Below are 15,775 nucleotides of genomic sequence, written 5' to 3' on the forward strand. Positions count from 1 at the left end.
CTTAAGAACTTATTAGCCAGTAGTAGTTCTTTTGTGATAAGGTTTTGAAGGTTTGAACTTTAACAACTTCTTCACCGTCCTTTACTAATCAGGTGCGCTGCATGGGTCCTTTGAAAACAATGCCATGAACATTTTTTTTTTTTAAACAAGAATGTGAAAAACGCAGTTGGGATTGTCTCTTTCATTCTAAGGGGGACAAATGTCATGAAGATATTGTTCACGTTTTTATGATTGTAGAATCAATTATGAGGAGGCGAGTGGCCTGGGAAAATGGAGTTGAATGGGATAATGAATCTGAGCTTATTATCATAACTGATTTTCTGGTAGAGAAATTTGGACTCTCACAGTTCCGCATTTTCTTAATAACTATTTTTGATCACTCATGTACTTGATTGTCTATTATGGTTTTATCACTCTTATTTGTAGGCGGAGACAAATCTTGTATTCCGTGCAACAATGAAACTATTGATTTAAGCTATTATTATTATTATTATTATTATTATTATTATTATTATTATTATTATTATTATTCATTATTCATTGTTTAATTTTAATTTTAATTTTTTAGTCGTGTCATTTGTACATATGACTCATTATTCCACTCTAGCACTTTTTCTCCCCTTTTTTGGAGACGTGTAACTCTACGGATCGAGCACATGACAATTATTTAGTCATTATAGTAAATTTTAATCCTCATGAATCATTACTCTTATTTGTTTTGTTAAGGATATAAATTCTACAGATTTTAGTTGATGTAATTTTGCACGCATTTAAGGTAATATCCTCATTCTCTAATCATTTAAACTATGGTAAGCTTTCAGTTATTTTATTTAGTCATTGAGGACAATGCCTAATTTAGTTAGGGGGGTGAGAATTAAAATTTTGCAATATTTTAATTACAATATTTGGAAATTTTATATGTGAATTATGGTGATTCTAGGTGAAAAGTATATTTTTATGGTTTAAACTGGCTAATGAAAATTGGAAATTATAAATCATAGTCAAGATTAGTAAAACTTTTAGACTAAGTTTCTATTACTAGAAATAGATCCCACTGATAAAAGTCTTAGTCTAGAGTAAGTTCATATAATACACCACTAGAGAAATTTCAAATAAAAGAGCAACTTAAACTTCTACCAAACTAGAGGATTAGTACAGAGACTTGACCTACTTGACCTGTGAGACTTGAGCCTTTCAATTTTAATTTCTTGGAGAGTCTTTACGTAAATCTGAGTCCAAGTTGACTCAACCAATTTTCTGTGCTTAAATTCGTTGTGTAGTCTTATTTATTCTTGATTTGGTTAATCATGAGGTGACATCAAAGCGTAATATCATATTGATAAGTCAAGTAGTGAACCAATCAACCTTTATCCCACCTAGGAGGATTATCATGTTAACCCCTTTTGAGCTTTATATATTAAGCCTTTTATTCCTAAACCAATTATCTTAAACCCAACTCTAGATAAGGAGTATATCCCATATTATTAGTCTTACCCATATTTCTTAGGATTTCTAAAGAAGTACTAAGGAGAAAACTAGAACGAAGAAGATTTTGAAGGAAATTTTACCAAAGTCAAATGAAGAAAATCATTCCTTTTGCTCAAAAAAAAAAAAAAAAAGTAAAAAAAATATATAGAGAAAAGAGAGAAAGAAAGAAGAAAAAATATAAATAATTGAGCAGAAGTAGTGATAGAGTTCAAGTGTTGCAGTCTACAAGTGAATTTTTTTCCAAGAAGGTCAAAAGCAAAATGGTCTTTAGTATATTCTCTGAAATATTTGAATCCCTTTTACCCTTTTCTTGTTAACCTGTCCTAAGCCCCATCTTAATACTCAGACTTATCACTAAAGTATGATATGAAATGTAAAATAGGTGAGAGGATGCTAAAGTGAAGGACCCGACACTTCAAATGTGGCTGACATTCTTTCCTTGAGACTTTATTTATATATTTGCAAATTTCCGTCTTTCTGACTAAATATGTGGGATGTTCTACTTTTTACTAATTTCCCTTCATATGGAGGTAAAATTGAAAACTTATCTGAGAGAGATTTTTCTTGTGAGTGTATGAAATGGTGAGATTTGAAGTCAAAATACTAGTCCAAAGGTGAGGTAGAAATTCCGTTGCTTGGAAAAGAGAAATGAATCAAAATGGTTAAAAATGAATAAGCTCTAGTTAAGAAGATTAGTCAGTCTTTTCTATCTTTATGAATAGAACCTTAGCCTAATGTTTTATGATCATGGGTGTGATAAGTAGTAACCTATTGATTTAGAAATTTTAACTGAAAAAATTGCTTTATCTAGATTTCACCATAGTTCATATGTAAAATTGATTTTGTGGGTATATCAACTGAAAACCCTCACGAGGCTATAACTCGTCATTTAAGGGTAATTTAAAGTTTTAAGGCCTTGTTGCATATGGTAAATGCAACCGCGATGCTTGCGAAAGTGAATTAGTTTATTATTTAATTAGTATTGTTAGCTTTGAATACTTCTCTAGTATAACACATATTTGCTAAGAGACAAGCAAAATACTAGTTGGGGGCTGTGATAAGTGCTCAAAAGTAATGATTTATATCCCCAATTATATGTATATTAGTCTCCATTTTATATTTAAATATTCTAATATGATGCAATTTGAGTTTTTGCAGGTCAAAGAACCTAAATGTGAAATATGGAGGGAAAAGAAGTCAAACAAGTAAAAAAGGAGTCACTGGGAATTACAGCTAAAGGCCTAGGGCAAAAATGTCATATTTGTCTCTATAAGTGCCAAGCCTAATGGGACTCTAAAAGAAGATAATAATTGAGTTAGAAGAGTCTTAAATCTGATCTCAAAGCCTTAATTTCGACTTCATAGGAAGATGAGATCAACATGGAAAAGAATTTAGAGTTTCACAAGAATTAGGAAACTGAAAGCTGTCAGAAGCTGCAGCTTGGGAAATAGCCTGCAGGGCAAAGTGGGCCATGTCCAACATTTGTCCAACCAAATCCAACTTTTTCAGGATTGGTTCTAAATATATTCCAGAGAGTTTGACACCAAATAAAGATAGGATTCGAATCATTATCCAAACGAACATGTCAGCTAATATGTAAGGCACAAAAACCTCAGTTTACATCATCTAGGAAATTTAGTGTTTGCATCTTAGATCTAGAATTTAGAGAGAAGAAAGTTCAGACCTATTTCACCATTACCATCTATAAAGATTATTCCTTTTCATATTGTGTTCATAGCATAGTATGAGGAGCTAATCTCCCTCCTCTTTGGAGAGGAGATGAAGCATTTTTCTTATGTTTTAGTTTAGTTTTTCTTCTATCATGTTTTAGTATAAATCCCCCATTGAGTTTCTTCTTATTAGTCTATTGATCTAATGCTCCTTGTGGAGGTTAGGAGGTCTTAGGGTAACTCATGATTATGTAGAGCCAAATATCACAAACCCTAGATTATTTTCTTCTAGATTTTAGTGTTATAGTGTGATGATTGGATTTTTTATGGCACCTCAATTAGTTGTATTGTTAATGCCACATGTGAATTTTCAATGGCACTTAGAGTTGTATATTGAATGCCACTTAAAACACAATTTGGTTAGATAGAAGGTATCAATGGAGATTGAAGAAGTACTTGGTGGTAAGGTGGAAAGCACGTTGAAATCCAAATATTAACATCAAGGTTATGAGCATAAAGTTTGTAGGTATGGTGAGTTTTCTATCGGTGATTTATATTAAGCATGACGGATTCATCTATTAAACTAACTCTATGATTTTGGTGGATTCATCTCTTCCAAGATATTCTCTCTCTTCATTCATAATTATATATTAAATTTAGTTTAGTTTATGCATAGTTTAAATCTCAATTCAAATCGACCATATATTCATTATTACTTAGCCACATCTTTTACTTGCATCCATTAGAGTAATTTAGATTAGAAATTTTTATTATCATCAACTAATTAATTAGAGTAGGATTGATACATTGCTAGCTACTATACTAATCAATATTTAATAGGCTAAGTAAGATTTGTAAAAGAAGCGTAACACAAACAACGACATAAATAATACGTGTTACGTGCTTTTTCACTTAGATGCACCCTAAATAATGAAAAAGAGGTAAAAAGTTAAATGGAAAACCAAATTACATAACTAACCTGAGAAGAATGTTAGAAGCTTCTACCAGTACGGATCAGGCTATTCTGAGTACCACCTCTCATCTTGGGTTCCTCCTGAATCCCGAGTTATTCGTTGCATGCATTTCACCTTCATATCACTATGTAACCTTCATGAACACAAAACAAACTGCATGTATACAATGAAATTCATTTTCATTCGAGCACAATTAATAGCATAGTATTTACGCGTACAACAGAAACTTTGAGGAAAGCAAATTAGCAATAAGCAAACTCTAATTATTGGAACAAAGATCAGCGAGGGGGAGATCCATAAGAGGTATACAAAATATAATAAAAAATATCATTCATTGCTTGGCTACATATGACAACTTGTATGTATATATTGCAAGTAAAATCTACTAACATTGTGTATTAAAAGGGATCAATTAAATCGATAGACCATGTTCAAAAATTATTATAAGTTTGGAAGTTTATAATGTATACTGACTGAGCAACTTTCATCGATTGTTTCAGTTCTTTTTTCCCTTTAATTTTCTTATATAAAATAACTTTTTTGACCTCAAGGCCATTCGAACCAGTTCAGAACAAACAACAATGATGGAGCATAATCTCCTTTTAACTAAATTTTGCAATATAAATATGATTGTAGGAGTTTCATTCATACAGGGGAGAGTCAGAGCGAGTCTACACCTAAAACTTATAAATAATCAATGTAGACCTAAAACTCAAAACTGGTCAATGTACCCACTTACGTGTAAAGAAATCATAGTTGATACAGTGGCAGAAGGTGGACTGTTACAGAGAAAGCATTAAACTAAAAAAATCCAATGGTAACATATGTGAGAAGCAAGTACCACAAATCATGATTCCTCAATCTTAATTATTTGAGGCAAAAGCCAAGTGAAAATATTATATCTAAAATTTTAATAAGATTTCTCAATTAAATGGGAACAGACTTGCTCGACCTTTGTCCGCATACTACAAAGGAATAATCGTATCTGCTATAGGGGGGATTTCCCGTCACTGAACAGATGACACGTGTATGGGAAATAACCTAGGACTATAAATATCCAGAATGAGACGATCACCATCGGATCAGTCCTGTGAGTTAGTAATCTCGTGCATAGCAAGAGTGTTTAGTGGACATGTGCCAGGCACATGACTGACCGCCTTCCACCATAACAGTTACCCCAATTGTTAGGAACTGATGTAGACAGTTCTTGAACCGAAGGGAACTGAAGATGGCAATCTTTGATGATAAGGAAGGCATTGTAAAAACATGTCTTAAGAGTTACCTTATAGATATAATCTTCCCATACACGATGGGACATTATGATCAGCAAGGAAACTTCTCATAAAGATATGGTCTAGATTCAGACTTCCATAAAGAGGGAATTCCTAATAGGAAGATCGAGTCCAAAGATGGAAGGGAACTCACAAGTGGTGAAGACAGCCTTAACCCTAGGACTCTGAAAGCTCTTCCTATATAAACCAGAGGGATTTCGTTCTTAGGGACTATATAAGATAGGTCAGACAGTTCAACTCTGAACTCATAATCATCTAATCCCTTCTCTATTCATTTAAAGGTTCCAAGATCACAAGGCATAGAGAAAGATCAGGGAAAACTCGAAAAATCCCCTACATCTAGTGGCGTCGTCTGTGAGGATAAAAACAGGTAAATATTCGTTTCAAACAACTGATTTAGCCTAAAAACTCTTACTGTTGTGATGGTAGGAGCAAAGAAAAAGGGTGGCACTACCACATGCAGCGTCGTTGTAAGAGAAGAAGAGTATGAGACACCTAAAGAGGGGGATAACGCTAGTCACCACGACGCGAACAACCCCCTCCAAAGACCCATGACCAGCACCGACGCACCAGCAATTCCCAGTGCAGGCCCCATGAATAACGCTTAAGAAGAGCACTAAGATGGTGAGAATGCTGTTCTCACCAACCCAGAGTCTGTTCAGGCAAGCCAGACAGTGCAGGCTCTGGAACATCAAAGGAGCAATCTTGAACGAGAAGTACAGCTGCTGAGGCATTTGTACCAATCTGACATAGGAAAGGAGCCACTCATCGATCTCGATGATGATGATGACCTTCCTGTAGGTGGTCGTGCAAAGAACCCAAGGCGTGGGGGTCTAGCTCGACGCGAGACATCTGAGTCAGAATACAACAACTCATATGAGGACTCGGATACAACATCTGAACCAGAGTCAACCGACTAGGAACGTGATGTCAACCCTCGACACATAAAAAGAACTCAGACCAAAAAGCATTCTACTAAAGAAGCTGCATGGGAAATTGAGAAGAATGACCTGATTCGTCAGATGCATCGGATGATGGGCAAGGGGAGAAAAATGCAAGACTCCATTGTTCAATCTGCCATAAAATGGGCAGGCAGATCTCCTTTCGCATCACGAGTGATGAGGAAACTATATGCCCATGGTTATAGACAACCAAAGTTCAGTGTCTTTAATGGCAACTCAAATCCGATGGATCATGTATTCAGATATCGTGCCACCATGGGACAATATGAGAGAGATGACCATGTCATGTGTCAGGAGTTCAAAGCCTCCTTGTCTGGATCTACGCTCCAGTGGTACCATTGATTATAGGAGCGTCAGATCAAGTCCTCAGAAGAACTATTTAGGACCTTCATAGATAGGTAATCATGCAACAAGCATCAACCTAAATGGATCGATGCACTGCTCAACATCAAGAAAAAGGATGGAGAGGCATTGAGATCCTACATGCAACGGTTCATGGAAATTTCAATCCAAATAGAGTCTTATGATGAACAGACTGCTATAATAGCTTTTAAACAAGGGTTGGATGAAAACAATGCCTTATTCGGATCTCTCTCCAGGAAACCACCCCGTGATTTATAGGAACTCCTTGACAAGGTTGAAACTCATGCGGGGTGGGAAAAGGATATCTTGAACAGACGTCAAGAAGCGAAGAAAACTAGTTGGATAGTTCCTAGAGTTCTTCAAGAAGGGAATGGAAATTCTTCCCCTCAAAAATTAAAGAGAGACCTTAATCGTGGTCGCCAAAGGGCCGAATCCCCATCAAAGGGACGAATGCCCAGAGGGCAATACCAAAATTTAGCCAGTAGTGCAGATGAAAAGCAACAGAAGAAGCCACGGGTGGAAGGAGCTGAAGAAGCTTTTCCCTCAATGGACAGAAACTTCGCCCCTTTGAACAAAATGCAAGATAAGATCTAGACTCGATAAAAAATATGAGTTACCTCAAATGTCCAACTCCGCTTAAGTCAGGTTCCCTGGGTACCAGAGACCAAAGAACCTACTGCAAGTTCCATAAAAGTAAGAGTCACATCACCAGAGCCTGCAGGACCTTGAAAAATGAATTACATGATCTGATTGAATGGGGGTATTTGAAGCAATTTGTGGCACACAAACAGGAAAATGAAGTACAACCTGAGGATATCAGCACGTCAGGTCAGGACCCCCCAGGTACTGGACTGCTCAACGGCCGACTCCAGATAAATATGATTTATGGTAAATCAAGTAAACGAAGTGGACAAGTCACTGACAAGGGTGCGTGATATTAGATGCGCATCGCCAAGCAGATGAGGATCATGAATAGTGAGCTGACTACAGGAGCTCAGGTCAACGCGGTACCCCAGAAAGATCCGCTCATTCTTTTCACTGAAGTTGACTGCCTTAACTTCCAAAGCCCACATGAGGATGCGTTGGTTCTCACACTCCCTTTTGGAGATTATGATTTGCATCACATATTGGTGGACCCAGGCTATTAAGCAGATATACTATACTATGATGCATTCAAAAAGTTGCAGATCCCAGATGCGGAGATGGTTACCACCAGCTCCAACCTGTATGGATTAAGTGGGGACAAAGCTCTTACAGTTGGGGAGATCCAGTTACGTATAGCGACTGGTCTAGTAACTCTTATCATAAACTTTGTTATGGTAAAAGCTAACATACCATATCACATAATTTTAGGCAGGACCTGGCTACACAGACTCCGAACCGTTCCCAGTACCTATCACCAATATCTCAAAATTCCTACATCATTAGAAAATTGAGACAATCAGAGGAGATCAGGTTGCTGCCAAGACGTGCTATGCTTTGGCAATAAAGCAGACCCCACTCTTTTTTGAACCCATGGAGGTGAGGCAACCCGCCAAATAGCAATTACAGTTGGATCCCCCTCTCCCAGACCTGGTCCCAAGAGAGAGGGAGGATCCCCCCTTACTAGAGCCGTTAGAAGAGGTGGATATTGGGGGATGCAACTCCCCAAAAACCACTTTCATCAGCACCATGTTGAGTTCAGAAGAGCACATGGCTTACAGTTCCTCTGAGAGCACAATGACGTGTTTGCTTGGTCGTTTGAAGAAATGCCAGGAATTGACCCCCATATGGCATGCCACTGACTCAATGTCTGTAGTGATGCAGTAGTAGTCAAGCAGAAACGAAGGAAAATAGGTGTTGACAGATCCAAAGCTGTAAAAGCCGAAGTTGAAAAAGCTGAAGGCAGCTAAATTTGTCAGAGAAATCAATTTTCCCACTTGAATTTCTAATATTGTCCCAGTAAGAAAGAAGAATGGGTAATGGAGAATCTGTATCGACTTCATGGATCTGAACCGTGCATGTCCAAAGGATAGTTACCCTCTACCACGAATTGATAAATTGGTGGATGCAACAACTGGACATGAACTGTTGTCTTTCACAGATGGGTTGTCTGGTTACAACCAGATCCCCTTGCATGAAGAGGACCACAAGCATGCTAGTTTCACAATCGAGGATGGCCTGTACTGCTATCAGGTCATGCCGTTCAGACTGAAAAATGCAGGGGCTACATACCAGCAATTGGTAAACCAGATGTTCAAAGGATTGATAGGTGATATTGTGGAGGTGTATGTAGATGATTTTTTAATTAAAAGACTAAGACGAGGATATCATCTCTCTCACCTGAAACGTGCATTCGACATTCTCAGGGAGTATTGCATGAAGCTCAACCCTACAAAGTGTGCTTTCACTATCTCATCAGGGAAGTTTTTGGGATATCTAGTTACTAAAATAGGAATCGAGGCAAACCCAGATCAAATCCGGACACTCCTAAATATGCCCTCACCTAAAAATATGAAAGAGGTTCAAAAAGTTACGGGCAGGTTAGCAGCTTTGAATAAGTTCATCTCCAAGAGTTCAGATAAGTGCAAACCTCTTTTTCAGTTATTGCGAATGAATACCTCATTTGCATGGACAGAAGAATGCCAGAAAGCATTTAATCAACTCAAAACATACCTGGGGGCACCACCAATCCTTTCCAAGCCAGTTGAGGGGAAGTCTTGGGTCTTTATCTTTGTTCGTCTGACTACGGTATCAGTTCTGTACTAATACGCGTGGATGAAAAGAATGTTGAAAAACCTGTCTATTTCTTGAGCCGCAAGCTTCTTCCAGCAGAAACAAGGTACCCAAAACTCGAAAGAGTCGCTCTAGCACTTGTTTTTGTAGGAACCGTTATGGTTGCATGTCATTGTTTACAAACCGTGAAAACCCATGTGCAACGGAATAAGGGTGTTCACGATTATGATTAGGAATCATACCTTTTGATCAGCTGTGATATCTCTGAGAATCCAAACTCTATGAATCAGCAACTTCTTAATTTTCTGTTGTATTCCTGTCCTTGGAATGGACGTTGTGTGGGCAACGATCTACCAGCCACTTCTTTCTTTCTTGGCCTCTCTTACTCACAAGGTTAGAACCGAATTTTGGGACTAATTTTGCTTGAGCAATAACTCAGTGTTTTGGCTAGGAAAGAAGGGTTTCCTTATATAGGCTACAACATGGACCATGAGGAGAATTTAGGGTTAGGTCTTCTGATGGGCTTGGGCTTCTCATGTTCGCCCAGAACACACGGCCCAAGTCCGTCAACAAATGGCTTATTCCACTAAAGGCCATTGTTGTACTACAGCCCTAATCCCAAATTATGTGTATTACGTTTATGGGCTCCATATTATATGCTTCTTGATCTCCCCGTGTTAAGATATCGAATGCCCATTGATTAGGTCAAGTTATTGACAACTACATTAATCAACTTCTTATGTCCTTGAGTAGTACTACTCAACCTCATTGTCATGTCGGATTAAATCCACCTGTAGGGTTTACATGACAATCTTTATGAGCTCCTCAAGGGGAGATCATCAACCCGACTTCTTGCGGGTCATATATTCCTTTTATAATAAATAGCACACCTTACATACATTGTCATTACCCAATCCATCAAGTTTGTTGATTCACAAATGAATCTCACTCATTGATGATTTAAAGGAATGTACAATGCGCGCAAGTGCCTGTTATTATATCCAGATTAAGAGGACAAGCATCCATAATAACAAAGGTGTTTGTTTTCTTATATAGTTAGTATAAAGAGAAACAACCTCACTTGGTCTTGTTCAATACACACAAAGTGTACTAGTGTAATCCTGTAGTCAAGATAGACTAATACTAGATTATACTACAACCATACCAATAGTTTGTCCAAATCCATCTAGGTTGTGAACGTTTACTTATACTTTATAAGGTACTGATGATATGATCTTCTGTGTGTCACCACACACCATATCATCTACAACATAAAGTATTAGATGCATGCATATAATTAATAACATATATAATATGCATAACATTTGCCCATATGATTTTCATTCAAAATATGAAGAATTAGAGTTAATACAAAGGTAATGCTTTTAGTATATAACCCTATCAATTTTTGCAACAGAGAAGTTGCGACCATACTTCCAGTCCCACACTATCAGGGTAATCACAGAGTACTAATTGCGGTCAGTTCTAGAAAGACCGAACAGGTCAGGGAGGCTAGGAAAATGGTTTGTGCAACTTACATAATATGATATTATTTACGTCCCCAGAATCTCAGAGAAGGGTCAGGCACTAGCAGAATTCTTAGGAGATTTCCCAATGACCTACATAGGGTACGACTCAACTACCCCCAGTTTAGATGATCGCATCCAGCCTGAATCTCTAGAAAACCATCTAGATCCCTGGGAGCCAAGCTCCGGGTGGCGGTTGTTTATGGATGGATCTTCGAATGACAAAGGCGCAGGAATTGGAGTTGTGTTAGTCACTCCTGACAATATGTGATTGGAGAAATCCATCTGGTTAGGTTGGAATGCTTCCAACAACGAGGAAGAATATGAAGCCACTCTTGCTGGCCTCACAATGGCTATCGATATGGGCCTAACGCACCTCACAGTTTTTAGCCACTCACAGCTAGTTGTTTTTTAAGTTGATGGTGGATACGAGGCCAGGGATGAGCGAATGGTAAAATACCTGGAACTGGTAAGGGGCCTTCAGAGCAAGTTTGAGAACATTTAGTTCTATCAGTTGCCTCGGTCAGGCAATAGACACGCAGATGCTTTGGCATATGTTCCCTCAATGTTAGGCAACAACGAGTCTCGTTCAATCCTTATCGAGTTCTAGGAGAAACCTAGCATTCAGGTCCCAGTTACAACAGTTTGTGTTGTTCCAGCCATTACTCCAACTTGGATGGATCCATATAAGTCCTATCTTAAAGAAGGGACACTCCCTGAAGATAAGAATATAGCAAGGCATCTGTTTGCAAAGTTATAAAGATTCACCCTCATAGGAGATGATTTGTACAAGAAGTCCTTTTTGGGACCTCATCTCAGATGTCTCTCCCCAGATCTCGATAAATAGGTTATTCGAAAAGTTCATGAAGGAATTTGTGGCAACCATGCTAGGGGCAGGACTTTAGCTCTCAAGATCCTAAGGCAAAGATATTTTTGCCTTTATATGCAAAAAAATGCACAAGTTTTTGCCCACAAATGCTAAAAATGTCAACGATTCACTCCACTTATCCATGCTCCAGCAACAGAACTGCACCCATTGGATAGCCCATGGCCATTCACACAGTGGGGAACTGACATTGTAGGACCCCTACCACCCGCTCCTGGCAATGTCAGATTTTTGCTAGTCGCAATGGATTATTTCACCAAGTGGATAGAAGCAGTTCCCCTTGTCTTCATTCGAGAACAAGACGTCAGAAAGTTCATTTGGAACAACATTGTCTACAGGTTTGACATACCCAAAGTTATCATTTCAGATAATGACCAACAATTTGCTGGAGGACTAGTTGATGAACTGTGTGAAGAGTTTCACATCACCCATATGTTCTAAACTCCAAGGTATCCACAGGGCAATGCCAGGCTGAAGCCTCTAATAGGGTAATCTTGGATAACATGAAGTGTAAATTAGATGATGCAAAAGGTTTATGGGTTGAAGATTTGCCTAAGGTCCTATGGGCGTACTGAACTACACCTAGGCGATCAATTAGTGAGTCTCCATTTTCACTGACTTACGGAACTAAAGCTGTCATACCTCTAGAACTGGTAGCTCCCACTTAAAAGTCAGATGTTGTGCACACTCTGGACAATGAGGAGCTGTTATGTAGAGAAATGGATCTCCTAGATGAAAAGCGAGAAGGTGTCGTACTTCGCTTAGCCACTAACCAACAGACTTTGAAAAGATCACATGCCAAGAGAGTCCGGATTCGATCTTTCAAAACTGGCGATTTGGTTCTCCGTGAGATCCCAGAGCCCAACGACCAACTTAGCCCTAACTGGGAAGGACCATACATCATCGACAAGGTTGATCGAACTGGTTTTTACTACCTACGCACTGTTGAAGATGACGTTCTTGTCAAACCATGGAATGGACAACACCTTCACAAGTACTATCAGTAAATTGTTATTTCATGCTTTGTTATGCATATTTTACCATCAATAAAGTTCTTCACCTTGCAATCGAATATATTCCTTGCACGTTCTTTATTATCCTCAATAGACTAAGCCTTTAGGGAATTATTTGCTCACTATCTGTTCAAGAATATTGTATGCCAATTTGCTTTGGAACAAGTGATACTGAGTAAGGGAAAGTCGAGCTGTCAGTTCCTTTCTCAGCCCTATGCAGCTGGAACTGTATGCCAGTTCTTTTAAACTGCAAAGATCCTCGATGGGTTAAGCCTTTAGGGACTATAACCACGTTAACTGTTCAGTAAACTGTATGCCGGTTTGACTTGGAACAAGAGATAGTGTTTTTGCAAGCCTTAACTATATGAAAATTCCAGGCGCTCTCAAAACATCAAACACAGGGGCTGCTAGGAAGATCTGGGTGGGATCTAGATCCTAGCACACCATAATTGGCCTAGAACTATATCGACATGATGGTGCTAGGGAAGGCTCCTCCAATGCTGTTCAGTCGATACCCTTTTTTTTTTTTTTTAAAAATAAAATAGACCTATCGTTATTAAACACAGTGTTGTGCTCATCGCACCAAGTTGCTTTCACAAAGGCATGTACCTTTATGCGATCGAACTCTCAGTTACCGTTAAGTTGAAATGGCTCCCATGACATCCTGATCAGATTCTAGTTATGCCTCATCTTAATCTGTTTAGCCTGCTAAGGTCACCTATTGTTGTTCCAAATGAACTTTGGAGGCAACAGGGGTAGAGTATGCACAGTAATATATGTAATATAATATAAAATACTTCGAAGGCATACATAAAATAGAAGAGCTGCAGAGCTCAGTAAGTAAATAACATACATAAAATAGAAGAGCTACAAAGCTCAATAAAGTAAATTGTATGTGAGCTACATAGCTCGATATTACAGACCCATAGAATAATTGTTTTTGTGAATCATCAACTAAAAGGCATATAAAGCAGGGGTAGAATCAAACTTTGGTTCACCATCGATTCTTGCTTCTTTGCCGCACCATCGTGTTGGTGGTTAGATTAGTTGGAGCGGTTAGTTGAACGAGCATTCACACAGGCGGAACTGGCGTAAAAAGGAAGTTAAACTGGAGGCAGGTCATCATCGGTGTCTTCTTCAGAAGATGAGGAGGCATACCATGGGACTTTAGCTCAAAAGGATTTCAAAGATTGATACGCAGACTTTGTTGTAAACATACTTGAACTAGTCTCAGTCCAAACCACCTTGTCCTTATCCAAGTTTAGGTGTATGCTCGTATTAAGGATCCATAGTTTGACTTGACAAGGGGGTGCACAACAACACACTAGTCACCAGAAGAAATAAGTGAATCAACAGTGGCGTCCTTGAGGAAGTTTAGAATTAATCTTGCTTCTGTATTCACAAAGGTTTGTTTGAACACCAAGGATCATGCCAAAGGGAGGTGTTTCTACCATTGACAATCATGTGTCAAGTAAATTGGCTTGCTGTCTCCCTATGGTCCAAAATATTTCTCCATACCCAAGAGCAGTCTTTGGGCACCTCCATGGTCTAGAAATGCTTGCTTGTAATATGATATGTCCACACCCATTGTGCCCACAAAGATTCCTCCTTACTACCAGTTTTGAATACAAGTCCACAATAAGTAGCTTTGTTCCAAATTTTTGGGTCAATTATACCAAGGCTACCTTCCACCTTTCTCAATCTGATAGTGGCTGAGTTTGCTGGATATACTTTCAACTTAATGTTAGCTCCACACCACAGATATCTATTACACATCTTTGTAACACGATCCTGTAGGAACCGTTATTTCAGAATGAATATTTCTACAAACCGTGAAAACCACGAGCAACGGAATTAATGGTTCTCACGATTTTAGATTGGAAAACATACCTGTAAATTCGGCTTCTTGATAACTCTGAGAATCTAATAGCTATGAAATCAACAATCAACCTCTTGATCTTCTGTTGTATTCCTTTCAATAGATTGGACGTTGTGTGGGCAACGATCTACCAACCCCCTTCTTTCTCACAAAGCTAGAACCGATTTTCAATCTAGATGAATAGTGAATTTCGGCCAGGAGAGAAGGGTTTCTATTTATAGGCTACAATAGGGACCATGAGGAGAAATTAGGGTTGGGCTTCCTGATGGGCTTGGGCTTCCTATGTTCGCCCAGAACACACGACCCAAGTCCGTCAACAAATGGCTTATTCCACTAAAGGCCATTATTGCACTACCGCCCTAATCCCAAATTACGTGTCAGCATTTATGGGCTCCATATTATATGTTTGTTGATATCCCTATGTTTAAGATATCGAATGCCCATTGATTAAGTCAAGTTACTGATAACTACATTAATCAACTTCTTATGTCCTTGAGTAGTACCACTCAACCTCATTGTCATGTCAGATCAAATCCACCTACAAGGTTTACATGACAATCCTTATGAGCTCCTCAAGGGGACATCAACAGCCCGACTTTTTGCGGGACACGGATTCCTTCTATAATCAAAAGCATACCTTACATACAATGTTATTACCTAATCCATCGAGTTTGTTTATTCATAAATAAATCTCACTCATTGATGATTTAAAGCAATGTACAATGCACGTAAGTGCCCGTTATTATATCCGGATTAAGAGGACAAGCATCCATAATAACAGAGGCGTTTGTTCTCTTATATAGTCAGTATAAAGAGAAACAACCTCACTTGGTCATGTTCAATACACACAAAGTGTACTAGTGTAATCCTATAGTCAAGATATACTAATACCAGATTATACTACAATCGTACCAATGGTTTGTCCAAATCCATCTAGGTTGTGAACGATTACTTATACTTTAGAAGGTACTGATGATATGATCTTCTGTGTGTCCATACCATATCTT

The 15,775-nt window shown here is 38.4% G+C and overlaps 1 pseudogene; it reads right to left on the reverse strand.

Annotated features, from left to right (window-relative positions):
- The window catches only part of LOC147488023 (putative chlorophyll(ide) b reductase NYC1, chloroplastic), a 31,350-nt pseudogene extending 25,192 nt beyond the window's left edge, over positions 1 to 6,158 (reverse strand).
- Between the last annotated feature and the right edge of the window lie 9,617 nt (positions 6,159 to 15,775).

Source organism: Coptis chinensis, chromosome 7 (genome assembly GCF_015680905.1).
Source record: "Coptis chinensis isolate HL-2020 chromosome 7, ASM1568090v1, whole genome shotgun sequence".
Taxonomy (NCBI): domain Eukaryota; kingdom Viridiplantae; phylum Streptophyta; class Magnoliopsida; order Ranunculales; family Ranunculaceae; genus Coptis; species Coptis chinensis.